The following is a 17364-nucleotide window of genomic DNA, read 5'->3' on the forward strand; positions in this document are numbered from 1 at the left end:
AAGGATAACACATCCCAGTCCCAAAAGTTCTTGCAAGATATCCACTTGTTCTTGTAAGTCCACTCTTTGATTTACAAGGAGTATGCCTGCTCTTAGATGTTGGTTTAGGGTCTCTTTAGTCTGTAAGGCTGCAGCTATATTTTTGGCCAAGTGATTGACTGCTGTTGCTGTAGGTATGGCAGTTGCTAGTGCTGGTGTTGCAGAAACCACTATTGCAGTGACCATAGCCGCTGTGATGCCAAATTCTCTCCTGTTTCTTGATAGTAACACTGGCAATTCTGCATCTGTAACAGAGACTGGGACTGGTAGGAAGGTAGGAACACACATTAAGACTGCCAGCGGGAACCTAGAAGCATTCCAACATTGAGAGAGATAGCATCCTAAGAGACTAAAAAGAGGTTATAAGTTAGTTCAAGGGGGGCTACGAGCATCATGGTCATCTGGAGTATGTTGGTCTGAGTTACTTGTTGGTAGCGTTTGCACTGGTCGAGTTAGTCGCTCAGGAACCCAGATAGGCGATGTTTTGTCCTGTGGAAACACACAAACCGAGCCGCGGCTCCAGTAAAGCACTGGGTCCGGGCCGTTCCATTGTCCTGTAAGAACATCCTTCCATTTTACCGTCACTCTATCATGTTGTTTATGATTGCCATGTCTCTCAGCGGCAGAGTGACCCTCATTATCCGGAGTTAAAAATTTTTTAAATAAAGAGGCAAAGAGAAAGTTTATCTTTAGGGGACCTGAAGGTCTCCCTATCCCCCCTTTTTGTTTATAAAGAGTATTTTGAGGGTGAGATGTGCACATTCAACAATACTTTGTCCTTGTGGGTTATAAGGTATACCTGTGGTTAGAGTTATTTCAAATTTAGTGAGAAATTGGTTCTTACCAAATTTAGTTTTTAAAGAAAAATTTAGACTCTATAACATAGTACAATACTCTAACAGTTGCTTAACCATAATTCTATAAACCCCTATTCTTAAGACTAATTGTTCTAAAGAATAAAACTTAATAGACACAAAGTTAAGAGTAAATTAGTGTTCCTAAGAAATCCTTGTTATTTTACCATGTCATTTTACCATATAGATTAAACTTTGGTTTATATTAGAACATTAGTATTTCACCTTAGGAAAAACCTTAAATAGCTTTAAATGTTTCACATACATACAACCAACTTAGTTACATGCAAACTTGTTGAAACTTGCCCTTACTTACACACAGACTTTCTTAGCACTTACTTAGACCCTCATTTATTTCATCACACAAGCACTTTCTTACCCAGAAACATTTCCTTTTCCCTTTTACTAAATATATTTCCATACCCAGAACCTTAATTTTCTCTTTCCTGTTGACCCCTTTTTGTTCACATTCTGAAACAACTCTTATGAAATTTCTAAATTTAAAAAAAATTACTCTATTTTAATAAGATTAAATATTTTGCTATTTATAGTACTCTACATTAACATTTTATTTGTTTGACCACCTAGAGACTCGAGAGTTATTTTTAAGACATTTTACTTCTATTAGCTTACCCAATTTAAATTGAACCTCTTTAAATCACGTGAATTAAAAATATTTGGATCCATTTTTAAATTTTAATTTTAGGAGCGCTCAATTTTGATACAGACAAAGCATGACATTAGACAGCACGACATACACATAACACAAAATCAAAGGCCTTGAAACTTTATAGGTGAATCTCCATTGCAATGTAACAGATGTTCAAAACTCTAGTTGAATAGAAAAAAAAAATAGAACTGATCAAAAAGTCATGAGCTCAAAAAAAAAATGTAGAATTCAAAAAAAATAAGAGTCCTGGAAAAATGAAGCGGCCGTTAAGTACTTTAGTAAAGCACCATAAAATTTACTTTTGCTGGAGTTCAGGTAAGACTCTTTTTGCTTTTTTTTTTTTTTTTTTTTTTTTGGGTTTGAGATGGGTCTCCTACTGAGCCTTCAGGCTTTCTCTATTTACATTTCAATGTAAGCCTTGACTGAGATTTGGATCTGAAAGGGAGAAAAATGTTCCAGCAGAAACTTGATGCCTAGGGCATTTTAGCTCTTAATCCTGGTTAGTAATCAATTCAGGTTTGGATGCAGAAAATTGTGAAACAATTATCTCCCAATATTTGTGGGGACTGGGGCTACTATATCATACTCCTTACTAGGACATGCCACTGATGGTTGGGCTGGTTACTCCCTACCCACCGGTGTACGTGGGACCTCATGGCAGGAGGACTAGGTGGGCTGGGTGGGGTGAAGTTGGAGGAGGAGAAGGAATTAGCATAGAAGCTCAAGAAAGAAGAGATTTGAAGATAAGGAATCCCTTTCCATCTGCCCTCTCCCTTGCGAAGCTGTGTGCCAATATTTTTGGTAGCCACAATCCACCTTCCCACGGAGCCATCTTTCATCCCTGCACAGGCCAATTTGTTATCGGTAGTCATTCCTTCCCAAACTAACATTTTAACATTTACCGGGAAGGTCCTACAGGGAGGGGGGAGGTTAGAGTTTGTGAGTTTCTGGAAGGAGATGCAATGGGGAGGAGCTGGTGGTTCTTTAGGCGGCGGCTCTTTGGGGAGAAACTTGGAGCCCCCTTTGGGAGGTCCTGGAGAGAAGCAGGCCTTAAGGGCGGATAACGTAGGGCAGACTCCTAATGGGGGACCCTCACCTAAACTGATTTCCCTCTTCCTAACAAGTTGTTCCTCACACCCAGTTTCATTTTCCTTGTCTGTCTCTGATCTTATTGACGCCCTTTCTGATGCTTTAGACCTTTCCACTTTTATTTTCTCCAAAACCTCTTCCCCTTGTTTTATGGCCTCTCTGCATTTGGTATTAGGAGTATCTAAACACCCTCTAACATCCATATGGCCATGGTTCCCAGGGGTAATGGTTTTACTCTCTGTCACTCTCAAATCCTCCCCTAGAAGCTCCCATTGAGGGATATTCAGTAATCCCTCGTCCAAGAACCATGGCGCAATATCTTCCTCTGTGCGTAAAAAGTTTCGGGCTGTTTTAGTTTCAAGAGGAATTCCATTGGCCCAGAGCAATCCTTTAAGGGACCTTCCATGCGCATTCGTGACATTTCAGTGCCCATATTTCTCTATTAAACTAACAGAATGCAAAGCACTTTAACTAGCAAAACAAAAGCGAAAGCACTTACAAACACTCAATCTCCGTCGCTTATCCCTCGAACTTTAACTCCTTGTCACTTCCCGTCGTCGCTTACCTGTGAACTTTAACTCGTCGCTTTTCCCACGAACTTTAACTCCTCGCTTTTCCCGTGAACTTTACCCGTGAACTTTAACTTGTCGCTTTTCCTGCGAACTTTAACTCGTCACTTTTCCCACGAACTTTAATTCCGTTGCTTCCAGCGAAATTTAACTCGTCACTTATCCAGCAAACTTTAACTCGTGGCTTATCGAGCAAACTTTAACTTGTCACTTACCCTGCGAACTTTAACTCATCGCTTACCCTGCGAACTTTAACCTGGCCAGACTGTACTTTACTTTCCCTGTATTTACCTGATCAGTTTCTTCTTTATAACTCGAGGGTCCCGGGTTTCGGCACCACTTATGACCGCCCACCACCCACAGGCGGTGGGCAATCACAACACATATGCTCTTCTTGATCACAGGAACCAAAAAAGGGCTTTATTCCACAAGTCTCCAACTTATATTGAGAACATCAGCCTATCAGAGAGTAGACTACCAGGAAAGTCAGCCTATCAAGGAACAGTCTCCAGGCAGATACCAGAATCGCCTCATGTACAACAGCCAACCAGAGTTACTTCCTAAAACTTGTATATGAGTGCAGCTATGTCTGGCAAGCTGCCAGGTGCCATCTTAGAGATCAGGCCACAGTGCGGCTCTGGGGCCCTCAGAGCCCACCCCTGACACTTTCTTGCACATAACCTTTCTTATTCCCTTTCTTTTCCTCTCATTTTCTCTCTTACCCTGTAGGGAGACACTCTGTTTGCTTAATAAACTCCCTTATGTGATTTCCCGTGTCCTGCATGGTTTCTGGGGAGTTCCTTACACAAACAACACAGTACAGCATTCTCCTTGGTGATACAATAAATAAATAAATGATTTTTTTTTAAAAGGATCTGGATGGATGCCAGTTAACCCAGGAGATTTTCATCATCTCGGGTTCTTTAATGTTTCCCTCCTTTTTAAGGGCTCAACCACATATGGCTTATTTAAGAAAAAAAATATATAAACCCTGTCATTGGCCTTGGTGAACTCCAAATTTTGATAAATACTGCTTTGTTATATCCACAGGATCATAGAACATCACTGACCAAAAATGTGGCACTGGTGTACACTACACCGTCAATGATTAAAACAGCATGAAATGTTAGAAAACACTTTTGAATTTTTTATTCAATAGAGATTTATTTCTGTCAGCACATTGAGTCTCCCTGAAATGTTTGTTGGGTAAGACATCCATTGGAGATTTTCTCCAGTTGATTGTCCATTTGGAGCAGCCTGATCAGACAGCCTCAGTATTTCCTGATCATAAACCCTCTTTTCAAGTTGAGAACATTGGCACCAGAGAAAGGCCCGAAGACAGTTTGGGTGCTGACCTTCTTACACCTAGTCTACACATCTTCTTTTCAATTCACCTACTCTGTGGACTGGAGTCTCCTCCTTCAGCTGCCGGAAGGCGAATCAAGTCAAGAGTTTTGTGAGGTCACTCTATGATATAATTGGGAAAGAAAAGAGAAAATTACAGGAAAATTACAGGATTACAGGCTATTTGTTCATATGTAATAGGAGAAGAAAAGATAGAGAATGAGCCAAATCTCATCTATGGTTATGTCGGTTCGGATACCAATGATCCTATGGTTGCTGTAAAAATGCTTTTTTAATATGTTTTATATTGAGTATGCTAGTGAACCACTGCCACATTTATCAATATCTTCATCTGTGGATATTTAAAATACTCTGAACTAATATCTTAACAATTTAATCAGATTTTCTACCTTTTACCAGCATTGATAACTGCTGCCATGAAATATTTATGAAATGTAGAATATGGCTGATTAATAGCCCTTTTTATTACTGTCAATGAGGTCCACTACCTATGTGAAATAATTCTAGTAGTTAATTTGAATTGTTGAGTTAATTGGATTCAGAGATGCCAAAGATTAAGAGGATTCTGGGAGTATCCATGAGGGCTTTCCTAGGAATGATTGGAATGTGGGATAGGATCTGTGGTGAAACCTTCCCTAAGCATGGTGGGCACCACCCAGTAGGATGGTGACTTGGATGGAACAAAAGTTTTAAGAACAAGGAACCAAATGCAGATGCAAGCTCTACTCTGCTTGAACAGGTTCTTGATTGCTGCTTCAATTGTCTGAGGATAATGGACTCTGGCTTCTTCATTCTTCCAAAGTGGACTCTGCCAGTGATTCTTCAGGTAGTTTCCAGGAGCCTTGGCCTTGGACTAGGGTAGCACTGTTGATCCTTCTTGTTCTGGGGCTTCCAGCTCGTGGACTGCACAGCTACATATTCTTCCAGCTCTCTAGCCTGCAGATGGTCATTGTGGACTATCCAGCTTCTGGTCTTGTAAGACAATCTAATAAATCCCCTGTTATAATCATATATCCTGTTGTATTAGTTGGGTTCCCTAGAGGTTCCATCCTATTTACTTCAGAACTCACATTTTGCATAATCTAGAATCATTTCACAAGAGCTGTCTGTTCTCATAAAATGACTCCATTCTCCTACACACCTCTGACTCAATGGCAACCAAGGTTAGGAATTTGGTGTGATTTTTCTTTCAGCATTTCCATGTCAGAATTGATTTATGTTCACATAGATAGTTTTCATAGAAACTTAATAAAATGCATCTAAGACTCACCTAGGAAGAATATGAGAAAACACAAGTTCCCAGGAATGCATGACAGGTGGATGGATCTAGTTCTTGAAGTGCACACACCTACAATGAATGCTTTAACCATAGTGTGGCATTTAATTCCGGGGATGGACATCACTTAACTTGTTGGTTTATTATTAAAACAATCTTTTGAAGAGTCTTTTGGCATGTTTATTGACTGGCTCCTACACAGCAATGATGTCAATCTTCTAATCTCTCTGTGCTCATATACCTTAATGGAAATGAGAATACCATCCATGTAATGAGAAACTAAAATTCAGAGTCTAAAAGGAAGTTACTTTCTGCAGTTTAGTAAGAGACATGCTTTTAACATTCATCTATGCAACTGTATTAATATGTACAGTTTTAATGTTTTTAGGTAGCAGTCAAAAATATCAGGGCTGGGATATAGCTCAGTTTGTAGAGTGCTTGTCTGTCAAGCACGAAGCCATGAGTTTAATCCCCAACACCACAACAATAAATAAATTAATTAATTAACAAAATAAATAAATAAATACATAAATTTTATTTACAAACAGTGAAATAAAAATAATGGCACCCATCACCACACAAAATATGACAGAAAAACCTAGTTTAGAACCTAATAAATATTTGGTCATTCTATTCTTTCAAAAATATTAGGAACTTAATCATTAAGAAAATAGTGAGTCTACTATTTCTGTCAGAATTGTGTTGTTTTGACCAAGAGTCTGTCAGAATTATGTTGTTTTGACCAAGAGTCCTGAGAAGAACAACTTGAAAGAAGAAAAGTTCTTGGGCTCCTGGTTTCAGAGGTTCAGTCCATGTCCCGCTCAGTCTGCAGCTCTGGGCCTGAGGCAGGGCACAACGTCAGGGCAGAAGGGCATGGAGGAGGAAAACTGCTCAGAATGTGGTGACCAGGAAGCAGAGAGAGAGCTCCACTCACCAGGGACAAAGTAGAAACCCAAAGGCAGCCCTAGTGGCCCACCTCCTCCAGCCACCCTCTACTGCCTTTAGTCACTACCCAGTTAATGCTGATCAGTAATTAATACACTGATCAGGTTATATCACCCATGGTCTCACATCCTTGCATTGTCTCCCCCATGAGCTTTGGGGGGACAACAACCATGCCAACCATAACAGTCTACTAAGAAATGCATCTGTCAAAGCACACTGCAGCAGGGAATGATGGAACCTCTACGCATGTCTCAGAACAGGCTCAAGGGCTTCCTGTTACTTCCCTCTGCACCCACTCTACTTTTCCCAGGCTCATGAAAATCTCTACCACTGTGTTTGAATGTTGTAGATGCTCTTAAGTGGATGCATAGGGCTCACGTGTCCATGCCTCAGACACAAAAGGGAGCTACTGCATCTCATCTCTGGTCTATGCCACGTCCACCAAAATGAGGAAAGTACAGAGATGAAGGCACCCAATGCAATGAAGCCACACTGATTATACCCAGTGTGTGTGAGCAGAGGAAAGATCTAGTCATGGTGAACACAGCTTTTATCTCCTCTCTGCTAAACATGGTATAGGCTTTGGGGAATCAGAGATGAAAGAGATTAGTCGTTCCTCTCTGAATACACTTTCCCATATGAGGATGACAGTAAAATGAAACAAGAATCATGAAAAGAGTAAGTTCAGGTCACCACATAATTTAATGAAAACTGATCTTGCTATATTAATAATGACTACCTACCTGGACTTGCCTCTGTTTTACACATTCAATTCTTGGTTACAGGGAACAAACTTTTTCTGTTTAACTTGTATTCAATGCAACTGTATAAAGAAGAATTCAGCTCAGATGATAAAGCTGGTTCTCAATGACACTAACAACCTTCTCTATGTTTAAAAAACAATAAGCGGAGCCAACAGCAGGGAAATTTAATTTTGAATCTCCAGGTCTGATGTTTCCTAATTAGGAACGACCTATGCAGAGTGCTAGAGTCCCCAAATGCAGGCACATCTCAGTACATTTGGAACACTCTCCTTTTTCCTGAGTCATAATGAAATCCAGGTCTGGCTCCAGGTCTCCTTTTCACACTGAGTGGGCTGAGTGTAGCAGGAGTGTGGGCAGCTCCAGGGATACCCTATGGAGGTGGTGTCCACCTATTTTCCCTACTGTTTCTTTGATCTTTTCCTCTCCTCTGAACCATGGTGCAGCAGGCAACATGCATGTGGTGTCCTGTGATCAATCAGACATCCCAGGACTAAAGTGCACAGGGAATGAGGGGTCCTCATTCTCCCAATGAGGAGAGTGAAAGTGCAGCTGGTGTGAAGCAGGCAGCTGCCCCACTGCCCTGCCCATGCTCCCTGTGTCTCACATCCACAGAGCAAGTCAAAGGTGGTTTCATTTACTCTACCTAACAACCTAGAGAGAACTACACACAAAAACTGTCCATATTTATACAATAAAATGATGTGCCATGCAGACCTCATAGAAAGCCTTGCAGGTTAATTCAAATAATCTGCACAGAACCCTGGTCAACACCCTACACTCAGAATCTCCCATTAACAATTCATGATGTTACTGATGATTACTCTCCTCATCCTCAGTATCATCTTCATAAACCCTTTGTACTGCTTAGGACAAGTGTAAATGGGACATTTATTCCCTTTGTGGAGGACACTCTGGGAAACAGAATCACTCTGGCAGGAAAAGAAAAATAGCTTTGCATGAGATTATGGGTACCATCACCACCAAGATTATAAACCCACAGTCTCTATAATCAAGATTTTGCACATATCAGTCTCCTGTGTGTCTACCAAACCATCATGTTCTTCCTGATGAGGAGGAGACAATGCATAGGACATTCCCTCTTCCAATCTTCATCTCCCCCGGAACTTGCTGGTTTACCCTGAGTATCTGTTTGGTCATACCCAGGATAACAGACCCTTCACACCTCCCTAATAGAGTGCAATGGCCACTCAGGATGAACACTGAAGCAGTCTCAGAGAGCAGGTGCTTAATGCAAATGATCAAGGAAGAAGGAGTCACAGGTATGCAGCCCACTGAACTGGGAAGCACTGAGGGGAAGGGGTAGAAGCAGAGGCTGAGCCTTTCTGTGACTTTGGAGACTCAGTTCTCAGAGCTCATACTCAATCAGATTTTTCTAGATTATCACAAATCTATCAATGATGGGAGAAAAAATAAAAAAAAGTTCAAAAATATTTTCAGCTCCTCCACTACTGACAAAGAAGTGCATGTGTACTATTCACTACTTTCATTTCATTTTATATGCTTTATATTTCCATTTATAATAGTGCAAATTCAAAATTTCAATGAAATAATAACTTTCACCAGTGTCAATACACAGTCGACAGGCATTCGTTACTTTGATATTGTTGTGAAAACATCATCATTGCCCATCTCCAGAAATTCTTTTATTTTTTTAACACAAAACTATTTTCCCATTTAATAAAAATGTTCCAAGCCTCCATCTCTAACACTGACCACCATCATTCACCATGAAATATCATAAAAATTCAAAACCATGAAACTGCAAAAACAGAGTTTCCACATAGGTTACATTGACAGGACAAGATGTTTAGCATTTCTGAATTTTCCAAAACACTTTGCAACCAGACTCTGTGGGGCTGAGATTAGGCTGTCCTCCTGTGCATCCTCCTCAGGGCACTCTTAGTGTCCCTGTTCCTCAGACTGTAGATGAAGGGGTTCATCATGGGGGTGCCCACAGTGTACATCACTGAGGCCAACACACCATTTCTGGAAGAATGGGATACCACTGATCCAAGGTAGGGTCCAAAGGTTGTTCCATAAAATAAAAAAACAACTGCCAGGTAAGACCCACAGGTGGAGAAGACTTTGTACTTCCCACCTGATGACTGGATTCTCAGGATGGAGGAAACAATTTTATAGTAAGAAAAAAGAATTTCTGAGAGGGAGAATAAACCATAAAAGACACCAATAGTGTGCTTGAAAATGTTATTAGAGAAAGTAACAGAACAGGTAAGATTAAGGAGCTGAGAAAGTTCCCAAAAGAAATGAGAATTTTTTGAATCCTTGAAATATGTGAATTGTAAGATAATCAAATTGTGCAACTGGGAATCAAAAAGGCTAACCAAAAAGCTCACCAAAACTAAGAAGCCACAAAGCGAAAATCAAAGAAATCAAAGAATGATGAACCATAGAATGATGTGCAGATAACCTGCAAGTAAAATGTCTTTTGATTTTGAACAATCAACCTTGAGTCAATTGTAAGAGAATGAACACCTTAGTGTTTTAAATATTGTAACTCAAGGAATTTGTCCAAAGGACTTAGAACAAATCAAGATATATTGGGCAATTTCTTAATTTCCTTTCATTAGAATGATTTTTAAAATATGAGGATGCTATTATCTATTCTTTATTTTATTTTTATTTTATTTCTGAAAGAGTAGGCTGCATTTATTGAGATCATGGCCTTAATTTCTCTAATGCTCCTGGTCTTCTAATATTGTTCATCTGAGTGTCTATATATAGGACCAAAAGGAAGAACATGAATAACACAGATATCAATAATGAAAGTGTCTAAAAAGATTGAATTTTTCATCAGAGTTTTGTTCAAAGGGAATTGACTTCACATTTGAATACTTTGCTTGTGAATTCATGAATTCAAATTTATACAGAGTGCTAGGTGTCTGTTTATGTATTTCCCGTTTCCCAACATCTCTTCCCACTCCTCCCAAGGTGTCCAACAAATACAGAACTACAAAATCTAACAGGTGTCTCAGAATTTCATCTCCTGGAACTCTCAGCAGATCCAGACTTGCAGCCCATCCTCTTTAGACTGTTCCTCTCCATGTACCTGGTCACAGTGCTTGGGAACCTGCTCATCCTCCTGGCTGTCAGCTCTGATTCCCACCTCCACACCCCCATGTACTTCTTCCTCTCCAACCTGTCCTTGGTTGATGTTTGTTTCTCTTTCTCCATAGTCCCAAAGATGATTGTGGACATCCTAACTCAGAGCAGAGCCATCTCCTATGTGGGCTGCCTGACACAGATGTCTCTTTTTATCATTTTTGCATGTATAGATGATTTTCTTCTGACTGTGATGGCCTATGACTGGTTTGTGGCCGTCTGTCACCCCCTGCATTACCCAGTCATTATGAGCCCTCACCTCTGTGGCTTCTTAGTTTTGGTGAGCTTTTTGGTTAGCCTTTTTGATTCCCAGTTGCACAATTTGATTATCTTACAATTCACATACCTTAAAGATTTGAAAATTTCTAATTTCTTTTGGGACCTTTCTCAGCTCCTTAATCTTACCTGTTCTGTTACTTTCTCTAATAACATTTTCAAGCACACTATTGGTGTCTTTTATGGTTTATTCTCCCTCTCAGAAATTCTTTTTTCTTACTATAAAATTGTTTCCTCCATCCTGAGAATCCAGTCATCAGGTGGGAAGTACAAAGTCTTCTCCACCTGTGGGTCTTACCTGGCAGTTGTTTTTTTATTTTATGGAACAACCTTTGGACCCTACCTTGGATCAGTGGTATCCATTCTTCCAGAAATGGTGTGTTGGCCTCAGTGATGTACACTGTGGGCACCCCCATGATGAACCCCTTCATCTACAGTCTGAGGAACAGGGACACTAAGAGTGCCCTGAGGAGGATGCACAGGAGGACAGCCTAATCTCAGCCCCACAGAGTCTGGTTGCAAAGTGTTTTGGAAAATTCAGAAATGCTAAACATCTTGTCCTGTCAATGTAACCTATGTGGAAACTCTGTTTTTGCAGTTTCATGGTTTTGAATTTTTATGATATTTCATGGTGAATGATGGTGGTCAGTGTTAGAGATGGAGGCTTGGAACATTTTTATTAAATGGGAAAATAGTTTTGTGTTAAAAAAATAAAAGAATTTCTGGAGATGGGCAATGATGATGTTTTCACAACAATATCAAAGTAACGAATGCCTGTCGACTGTGTATTGACACTGGTGAAAGTTATTATTTCATTGAAATTTTGAATTTGCACTATTATAAATGGAAATATAAAGCATATAAAATGAAATGAAAGTAGTGAATAGTACACATGCACTTCTTTGTCAGTAGTGGAGGAGCTGAAAATATTTTTGAACTTTTTTTTATTTTTCTCCCATCATTGATAGATTTGTGATAATCTAGAAAAATCTGATTGAGTATGAGCTCTGAGAACTGAGTCTCCAAAGTCACAGAAAGGCTCAGCCTCTGCTTCTACCCCTTCCCCTCAGTGCTTCCCAGTTCAGTGGGCTGCATACCTGTGACTCCTTCTTCCTTGATCATTTGCATCAAGCACCTGCTCTCTGAGACTGCTTCAGTGTTCATCCTGAGTGGCCATTGCACTCTATTAGGGAGGTGTGTTGGGTCTGTTCTCCTGGGTATGACCAAACAGATACTCAGGGTAAACCAGCAAGTTCCGGGGGAGATGAAGATTGGAAGAGGGAATGTCCTATGCATTGTCTCCTCCTTATCAGGAAGAACATGATGTTTGGTAGACACACAGGAGACTGATATGTGCAAAATCTTGATTATAGAGACTGTGGGTTTATAATCCTGGTGGTGATGGTACCCATAATCTCATGCAAAGCTATTTTCTTTTCCTGCACAGAGTGATTCTGTTTCCCAGAGTGTCCTCCACAAAGGGAATAAATGCCCCATTTACACTTGTCCTAAGCAGTACAAAGGGTTTATGAAGATGATGCTGAGGATGAGGAGAGTAATCATCAGTAACATCATGAATTGTTAATGGGAGATTCTGAGTGCAGGGTGTTGACCAGTGTTCTGCGCAGATTATTTGAATTAACCTGCAAGACTTTCTATGGGGTCTGCATGGCACATCATTTTATTGTATAAATATGGACACAGTTTTTGTGTGTAGTTCTCTCTAGGTTGTTAGGTAGAGGAACTGCAGCCACCTTTGACTTGCTCTGTGGATGTGAGACACAGGGAGCATGGGCAGGGCAGTGGGGCAGCTGCCTCCTTCACACCAGCTGCACTTTCACTCTCCTCATTGGGAGAATGAGGACCCCTCATTCCCTGTGCACTTTAGTCCTGGGATGTCTGATTGATCACAGGACACCACATGCATGTTGCCTGCTGCACCATGGTTCAGAGGAGAGGAAAAGATCAAAGAAACAGTAGGGAAAATAGGTGGACACCACCTCCATAGGGTATCCCTGGAGCTGCCCACACTCCTGCTACACTCAGCCCACTCAGTGTGAAAAGGAGACCTGGAGCCAGACCTGGATTTCATTATGACTCAGGAAAAAGGAGAGTGTTCCAAATGTACTGAGATGTGCCTGCATTTGGGGACTCTAGCACTCTGCATAGGTCGTTCCTAATTAGGAAACATCAGACCTGGAGATTCAAAATTAAATTTCCCTGCTGTTGGCTCCGCTTATTGTTTTTTAAACATAGAGAAGGTTGTTAGTGTCATTGAGAACCAGCTTTATCATCTGAGCTGAATTCTTCTTTATACAGTTGCATTGAATACAAGTTAAACAGAAAAAGTTTGTTCCCTGTAACCAAGAATTGAATGTGTAAAACAGAGGCAAGTCCAGGTAGGTAGTCATTATTAATATAGCAAGATCAGTTTTCATTAAATTATGTGGTGACCTGAACTTACTCTTTTCATGATTCTTGTTTCATTTTACTGTCATCCTCATATGGGAAAGTGTATTCAGAGAGGAACGACTAATCTCTTTCATCTCTGATTCCCCAAAGCCTATACCATGTTTAGCAGAGAGGAGATAAAAGCTGTGTTCACCATGACTAGATCTTTCCTCTGCTCACACACACTGGGTATAATCAGTGTGGCTTCATTGCATTGGGTGCCTTCATCTCTGTACTTTCCTCATTTTGGTGGACGTGGCATAGACCAGAGATGAGATGCAGTAGCTCCCTTTTGTGTCTGAGGCATGGACACGTGAGCCCTATGCATCCACTTAAGAGCATCTACAACATTCAAACACAGTGGTAGAGATTTTCATGAGCCTGGGAAAAGTAGAGTGGGTGCAGAGGGAAGTAACAGGAAGCCCTTGAGCCTGTTCTGAGACATGCGTAGAGGTTCCATCATTCCCTGCTGCAGTGTGCTTTGACAGATGCATTTCTTAGTAGACTGTTATGGTTGGCATGGTTGTTGTCCCCCCAAAGCTCATGGGGGAGACAATGCAAGGATGTGAGACCATGGGTGATATAACCTGATCAGTGTATTAATTACTGATCAGCATTAACTGGGTAGTGACTAAAGGCAGTAGAGGGTGGCTGGAGGAGGTGGGCCACTAGGGCTGCCTTTGGGTTTCTACTTTGTCCCTGGTGAGTGGAGCTCTCTCTCTGCTTCCTGGTCACCACATTCTGAGCAGTTTTCCTCCTCCATGCCCTTCTGCCCTGACGTTGTGCCCTGCCTCAGGCCCAGAGCTGCAGACTGAGCGGGACATGGACTGAACCTCTGAAACCAGGAGCCCAAGAACTTTTCTTCTTTCAAGTTGTTCTTCTCAGGACTCTTGGTCAAAACAACATAATTCTGACAGACTCTTGGTCAAAACAACACAATTCTGACAGAAATAGTAGACTCACTATTTTCTTAATGATTAAGTTCCTAATATTTTTGAAAGAATAGAATGACCAAATATTTATTAGGTTCTAAACTAGGTTTTTCTGTCATATTTTGTGTGGTGATGGGTGCCATTATTTTTATTTCACTGTTTGTAAATAAAATTTATGTATTTATTTATTTATTTTGTTAATTAATTAATTTATTTATTGTTGTGGTGTTGGGGATTAAACTCATGGCTTCGTGCTTGACAGACAAGCACTCTACAAACTGAGCTATATCCCAGCCCTGATATTTTTGACTGCTACCTAAAAACATTAAAACTGTACATATTAATACAGTTGCATAGATGAATGTTAAAAGCATGTCTCTTACTAAACTGCAGAAAGTAACTTCCTTTTAGACTCTGAATTTTAGTTTCTCATTACATGGATGGTATTCTCATTTCCATTAAGGTATATGAGCACAGAGAGATTAGAAGATTGACATCATTGCTGTGTAGGAGCCAGTCAATAAACATGCCAAAAGACTCTTCAAAAGATTGTTTTAATAATAAACCAACAAGTTAAGTGATGTCCATCCCCGGAATTAAATGCCACACTATGGTTAAAGCATTCATTGTAGGTGTGTGCACTTCAAGAACTAGATCCATCCACCTGTCATGCATTCCTGGGAACTTGTGTTTTCTCATATTCTTCCTAGGTGAGTCTTAGATACATTTTATTAAGTTTCTTTCTATGAAAACTATCTATGTGAACATAAATCAATTCTGACATGGAAATGCTGAAAGAAAAATCACACCAAATTCCTAACCTTGGTTGCCATTGAGTCAGAGGTGTGTAGGAGAATGGAGTCATTTTATGAGAACAGACAGCTCTTGTGAAATGATTCTAGATTATGCAAAATGTGAGTTCTGAAGTAAATAGGATGGACTTTGATTATTATATTAGTTGGGTTCCCTAGAGGAACAGTCAACAGGACATATGTTTATAACAAGGGATTTATTAGATTGTCTTACAAGACCAGAAGCTGGATAGTCCACAATGACCACCTGCAGGCTAGAGAGCTGGAAGAATATGTAGCTGTGCAGTCCACGAGCTGGAAGCCCCAGAACAAGAAGGAATCAACAGTGCTATCCTAGTCCAAGGCCAAGGCTCCTGGAAACTACCTGAAGAATCACTGGCAGAGTCCACTTTGGAAGAATGAAGAAGCCAGAGTCCATTATCCTCAGACAATTGAAGCAGCAATCAAGAACCTGTTCAAGCAGAGTAGAGCTTGCATCTGCATTTGGTTCCTTGTTCTTAAAACTTTTGTTCCATCCAAGTCACCATCCTACTGGGTGGTGCTGCCCATGCTTAGGGAGGGTCTCACCACAGATCCTATCCCACATTCCAATCATTCCTTGGCAAGTCATCATGGACACTCCCAGAATCCTCTTAATCATTGGCATCTCTGAATCCAATCAACTCAACAATTCAAATTAATCACTACAATTATTTCACATAAGTAGTGGGCCTCATTGACAGTAATAAAAGGGCTATTAATCAGCCATGTTCTGCTTTCCTTAACTATTCCATGGCAGCAGTTATCAAACATGGTACAATGTAGATATTCTGATTAAATTGTTAAGATGCGAGTTCAGAGTATTTTAAATATTCACAGATGAAGATATTATTAAATGTGGCAAAGGTTCACAAGTGTACTCAACATAAACGATATAATAAAAAACATTCTTACAGCAACCATAAGATTGTGGGCATCCAAACTGACAATAACATAGATGGGGTTTTTCTCATTCTCTGTCTTTTCTTCTCATTTTACACATGAATAAATAGCCCAGTTTGTATCATTTCCTGTAATTTTCTCTTTTCTTTCCCAATTATATCATAGAGTGACCTGACAAAACTCTGAACTTCATTTTCCTTCAGGTAGTTGAAGGAGGAGACTTCAGTTCACAGAGCAGGTGGATTGAAAAAAGATGTGTGGGTTATGTGTAAAAAGGTCAGCACCCAAACTGTCTTCGGGCCTTTCCCTGGTGCCAATGTCCTCAACTTGAAAAGAGGGTTTATGATCAGGAAATACTGAGGCTGTATGATCAGACTGCTCCAAATGGACAATCAACTGGAGAAAATCTCCAATGGATGTCTTACCCAACAAACATTTCAGGGAGACTCAATGTGCTGACAGAAAAAAAATCTCTATTGAATAAACAATTTCAAAAGTGTTTCCTAACATTTAATGTTGCTTTAATCATTGATGGTGTAGTGTACACTAGTGCCACTTTTCTGGTCAGTGGTGTTCTAAGATCATGTGGATTTAATGAAGCAATATTTATAAAAGTTTAGAGTTCACCAAGGCCAATGACAGGGGTTATATATATTTTTTCCCCTATAAGCCAGATGTGACTGAGCCCTTAAAAAGGAGGGAAACTTAAGAAAATCCCACATGATATAAAGCTCCTGAGGTAACTGGCATTCACCTAGATTCTTTAAAAAAAATTATTTATTTATTGTATCACTAAGGAGAATACTGTACTCTTTTGTTTGTCCTGGTGGCAAAGTGTGGAGATGCACTTGGAGTTCAACAGGACCCACAGGTTTGCAAATTTAACAAGATTAAACCCTTACAGATGGGTATCACAAATAAACTTTTAAAGGCACAAGTTTTTAAGTCTGGGGGAGAGAATACAGGCATGGCCTAAAGAATTGACATGGCACAAATTGACCATGTCTGCTTTTGTTTCTGAAGTACTGAGTTGGAATCCAGGGCTTTGTGCATACTGTACAAGTGCTCTGTCACCTAGCAACATCCCCATCCCATTTTTAACTTTTATTTTGAGGCAGGGTGTTGTCAGTTGCTGAGATTGGCCTTGATTTTCTGATCCTCCTACCTCAGTCTTCCAAGTATCTGGGATGACTGTTTTGTACCATCACATTCAGCTACTATGTCTGTTTTGAAGACATCATCTAACCCTGTGAATAGCTC

This window comes from Sciurus carolinensis, chromosome 5 (genome assembly GCF_902686445.1).
Source record: "Sciurus carolinensis chromosome 5, mSciCar1.2, whole genome shotgun sequence".
In the NCBI taxonomy this organism is placed as follows: domain Eukaryota; kingdom Metazoa; phylum Chordata; class Mammalia; order Rodentia; family Sciuridae; genus Sciurus; species Sciurus carolinensis.